This window comes from Triplophysa rosa, linkage group LG16 (assembly GCF_024868665.1).
Source record: "Triplophysa rosa linkage group LG16, Trosa_1v2, whole genome shotgun sequence".
Lineage (NCBI taxonomy): Eukaryota > Metazoa > Chordata > Actinopteri > Cypriniformes > Nemacheilidae > Triplophysa > Triplophysa rosa.
Genome location: NC_079905.1, coordinates 22,625,496 through 22,631,212, shown reverse-complemented (window position 1 = coordinate 22,631,212; position 5,717 = coordinate 22,625,496).

Below are 5,717 nucleotides of genomic sequence, written 5' to 3'. Positions count from 1 at the left end.
TGAGACGGGGCCTCGATAGGCCGCAACGTTGAGACGGGGCCTCGATAGGCCGCAACGTTGAGACTGGGCCTCGATAGGCCGCAACGTTGAGACGGGGCCTCGATAGGCCGCAACTTTGAGACGGGGCCTCGATAGGCCGCAACGTTGAGACGGGGCATCGATAGGCCGCGACAGAGACTGAGACTCCATAGGCCTAATTTAAGACGTGATCGAAGCGAGACACCACCACCAGTATATGCATGAAAAAAAATTATAATAATAATACCTTGATTGATACTTGATAGAGCTTGCTGGGCATCGAGGATGATTTTGGAGTCGGGTCTTATGTATGATTCGAAAGCTGAGGAAGACCATCTACCCATCAACTTGATATCTGCCATTGAAACCCCACATTCGGCTGCGGTAGTGGCTGCCCCAATCCCGAAGGAGTGTCCGGTGTAAAGCAGGGGAGATAGGTCACAGCTTGCGGAAACGGAAGTTAATTGAGTTTTAAACCAGGCTTTAGTGACTGGAGCGCCATTGGGCAAAATAAATAGGGGGAAGTGTTGGGGCGTTTTAGGACGAATTTTTAGATATTGTATTGTGGAGTTAAAGGGACAGAAGCTGTTGCTAATTTTGGAAATTGTTATGGTGGTACCAGATCCTAGTTTGTCGTTCTTAGAGTGCTTAAGGAAAAGCGTGAAGAAATTGTTTGAGAAACGGATATTGGAGAAAGAGAGCCCACGTGTTGGATCGAATTGTTTGGATTCTGATGTAAATTCTCCTGGGCGCATGAATCCGTAAAAAGCTATTAAAAACAGGGCTTCTAGCAAGATGTTAATATATTGGGAGAACTGACCATTACGCACTGAGATGATTAATCTATGTAAAATGGATAATGTGATGGGCAGGCGTCCATCTTTTGGTTTGCTGGAGGATTTAGCTAGACCTTTAAGTAGCAAGCGCACAGCGGGGACGTCCCGGTGAAGAGACTAGGATAATCAGGGTTGAAGTACCTGGGGTAAAATTGAATACCTGCCAGTAATCTATGAATAGAAGATAATTTTAAATTGCGATTCTCATAATTGTGAACTAGAAAGGAACAAACCGTCGTGATCATAATCGGGAATAGGGGAATTTGAAACGAAAAGCAAAACATTGTAAACAAGGATCAGGCGGAGGTATAAGCATTGAGTGTGGAGGGAGCCACGCCTTTGGAGATGTATTGTCTGGCCGAGTTAAGCAAATCGTCTAATTTAGTGTTATCTCTGCTAAAGTTGGGCAGGGTGTTGGATCTGGGTTGGCAGATGGGCATAGCCGTCTGAAAGCCTGAAAACAAAAACGAGACAGCGCGTCAGCTATGACATTGCGGTGGCCGGGAATATGTGCCGCCGTAATAATAAAATTGTGAAGAACTGACTGCCAGATCAGACGTCTCAGGAAGAGCATGATTGTCTGACAGGGAGATCTTCCTTTGTTTATGATGGCTACTGTTGCTTCGTTATCGCAAAACATCATAATGCATTTCCGAGCCCACGCCGAACTCCATAGAACACTAGCTACTGCTAGGGGGTAGATTTCGTAGAGCCCGAAAATAAGCATCCGCAATAACGACTACACATGGCATGCAAATAAATGGGTAGCGGGGACATTTCAGTGCATCATATCCATTATTCGGTGGAGGCCTCATAAGTGTTTCGGCGGCATTGTTTAAAATGACAAATTGTGACTAACTGTGACCCTCAGTGACCTTTGTTTCATCTCATCTTCCAGTATGTGATTATTTACACTGTGTTGCATGACATACTGTGTGCATTAGTCACAGTATGCATATTTGGGCCTAAGGTTGACATCCGCAATAACGACTACACGTGGCATGCAAATAAATGTGTAGCGGGGACTTTTCAGTGCATCATATGCATTATTTGGCGGAGGCCTCATAAGTGTTTCGGCGGCATTGTTTAAAATGACAAATTGTGACTAACTGTNAGAATATGTGACCCTCAGGGACCGTATGTGTTTCATCTTATCATCTTCCAGTATGTATGTACGTAGCACGAGTGTCGCTATTTTGTTGCATGAGCAGTAAGCGTATTCGATCTATTAAACGTATAAAACGCATGTTATTGGATACACAGAAATAAGCCGGCTCTCCTGTATGATTAACACATACACGTGGCTTGTCAGTTACAATGGTAAGAGGGAACTTCCTGGTTGCTGTGTAGTCTGTTCAGTGGTTGCAGAGTCACTCATTTACACTACACGAGGACCTCAAGCCGCGAGACCCTTGGGGGCCCGAGTGACCCCAAATTGCACAAGTGTTTGCGTCACACCCCACGGGCGACATACCGAAAGGGCTAAGGCCTGGAGCCCAAAAAAGTTATTTATATACCCAATCACACATCACTCTTCCTGCCCATTTGTTTCAATGGTAGACACTGCGACACAAGGCCGGATTTTTGCAGTATACTCATCCAAATGAAATACCCTTAGAGAGAAGCTAGGACCCCCAAACTTAACGTCCCGCCTCGGTGACCCGTGATGGTCGTGTGACCGAAGCCTCGAGATCCCCTGACCTCTCGAACCTCGTTTTCTGGAAATCGGCTGTACAGTTTAATGCTTGGGGCGGAACAAATGTTTCCAGGTATGGTGCCCGTATGGGTGGCCCGAGGGAGGTGCGAACTCAGGGCGTCGAATGCTGACACGTGGGGTCCCCTGCTGCGACATATTAAAGGGCCGAAACCGTAGGCTTACAGGAAGTGGTTTAAAAAATAAACAAAAATATTCCTTGAAAAATACAGACACACTTTTGTTGCTTTTTTGACCTTTGACCCCCTGAACGAGGTCGTGGGGCTTAACTCTTCAGAGGAGTGTTCTAGGGGTCACTAAAGAGTTAGGATCTAAAATCTTGAGACCCCGCGACCCTTCGGGGCCAAACGTGACGAGATTTCCATTAAATGCATACGGTTGCAGAGTCACTCATTTACACTACACGAGGACCTCAAGCCGCGAGACCCCTGGGGGCCCGAGTGACCCAAATTGCACAAGTGATTGCGTCACGCCCCCACGGGCGACATACCAAAAGGGCTAAGGCATGGAGCCCAAAAAAGTATTTTATATCCCCAATCACTCATCACTCTTCCTGCCCATTCGTTTCAATGGGAGACACTGAGACACAAGGCCGGATTTTTGCGGTATACTCAACCAAATCAAATACCCTTGGAAAGAAGCTAGGACCCCCAAACTTCACACCCCGACTCGGTGGCCCGTGACGGTCGTGTGAGCGAAGCCTCGAGATCCCCTGACCTCTCGAACCTCGTTTTCTGGACATCCACTGTACAGTTTAATGAATGGGGCGGAACAAATGGTTCCAGGTATGGTGCCCGTATCGGGGGCCCCGAGGGAGGTGAAAACTTAGGCCATCGAATGCTAACACGTGGGGTCCCCTGCTGCGACATATTAAAGGGCCGAAACCGTAGGCATACAGGAAGTGGTTTAAAAAATAAACAAAAATATTCCTTGTAAAATACAGACACGCTTTTGTTGCTGTTTTGACCTTTGACCCCCTGAACGAGGTCGTGGGGCTTAGCTCTTTGGGAACTTGTTTAAGGGGGCACTAGAGACCCAGAATCTAATATCTCGAGACCCCGCGACCCTTCGGGGGCGAACGGAAGACCGACGAGATTTCCATTAAAAACATCCATTCATTTAAACTGTATGACAGACTTTTCTAGAAGGGTCCCAGTGGTCCCACATTCTAGATTCTGGCACGTCGGGGGCCCCTGGTCGACATATTGAGACCGGGTGTCCCTAGGGCTTAGTATATATTTTTTTTACACCCAATAAATATATTCACCCTGGCAATCCTCTTGGCTTTATGCCTTGTCTTTCCTGTTTCCTGTTTCCTGCATCGCTGCCGGCAGCTTGTTTGTATCAGTGCGCTTCCCACTTCGCTCTAATATTAGTGTATTTTATTATCGTTAATTATTATTGTCGTTGCTAACTTATCCTGATATCTCAATAACCCTGTTCCTGTTATTTACTTGGAAGAGTCTAAACCAAATGTGATAGTTAATTTAACGCCGTTAGCATAGCAATAGCGTGTTAGCTTGCTTTCTGTTCACACTGTGGAATATCATCTTGCCTCTGGTTTGTCTTGTGTGCTAACTGTTTCTCTTTTTAAGCGAGTATACTACGATCCATCGAGCAACCTTGGTAAGCTGGAATTGCACTTCAAATCCGGTGAGTTATGGCTTCTATTCCTATTATTGTTACTTGCACCTCATGTCATATGTTTAGCTTAGCCTTCTCTGTCAGCTGCGAGGGCTTTATATGCGATAAATGCAGGGAAATAGTTAGGCTGACAGAGAAGATCTTAGAATTAGAGTCTCGCATCCAATCTTTATCTGAGGATAGTAAGAGTTTAACGACGATAGAAAACACTTTGGATGCGAGCAACATTAGCGCACACAGCTCGGTTCCGGTTGAAAATATAAGCATATAAGGTGGCTGTTATAAGGCCCCTTGTCAAAAAACCCCAACTCGACCCTAGAGAACTAAGGAACTACAGGCCTATATCGAATCTACCTTTCATATCTAAAGTTCTGGAAAAAGTAGTTTCAACTCAATTATGCTCCTTCCTCCAAAGGAATGACATCAATGAAGAATTCCAGTCTGGATTTAGAGCATGTCACAGTACAGAGGACTGCTTTGATCAGAGTTACAAATGATCTGCTATTGGCGTCTGACCGAGGTTGTATCTCGTTATTGGTGCTGCTAGACCTTAGTGCTGCGTTCCATACTGTAGACCATAAAATACTTCTAGATCGCTTACACAATTATACCGGTATTCAGGGACAGGCACTACAATGGTTCAGATCTTACTTATCAGACAGACATCAATTTGTCCATTTAAATGGGGAATCATCAAATCTAACGCAAGTAAATTATGGATTACCTCAGGGATCGGTTTTAGGACCCTTGCTATTCTCCATATACATGCTGCCCCTTGGAAACATTATTAGAAAACATGGAATTAGCTTCCACTGTTATGCAGATGATACTCAGCTATATATCTCATCAAGACCAGATGATTCCTTCCAACTATCCAAATTGGCAGAGTGCATCGACGATATAAAGCATTGGATGACGTAATTTCCTTCTTTTAAATTCTAATAAAACAGAAATATTACTTATCGGACCAAAGACACGTGAGCAGAATATTTCGGATTATGACCTGCAAATTGAAGGCTGCACTGTTACTCCAACAAATACAGTTAAAGACTTGGCGTTATATTAGACAGCAACCTGTCATTTAAAAATCACATCTCAAATGTCACAAAAACAGCCTTCTTCCACCTTAGAAATGTTGCCAAATTGCGAAATATTTTATGTGTGGCTGATGCAGAGAAGCTTATTCATGCATTTGACTCAAGACTGATTACTGTAATGCACTGCTTAGTGGTTGCCTGCACTATTAAACAAACTCAAGTTGAGTCAGAACGCAGCTGCCAGAGTTCTTACACCGTCAGAAAAAGTATCGAACATAACCCTCATGTCAACCCTTCACTGGTTACCATAAGTATCCGTTAGACTTTAAATCTTTTAATTACCTATAAAGCCTTAAAGGTTTAGCCCCTACCTACATAACCCTTTTATACACACTTACAACCATACGCTCTCTAAGACTCAAAACTCCAGACTTTGATAACACCTAGAATTAAATCCAACCAGGGGGT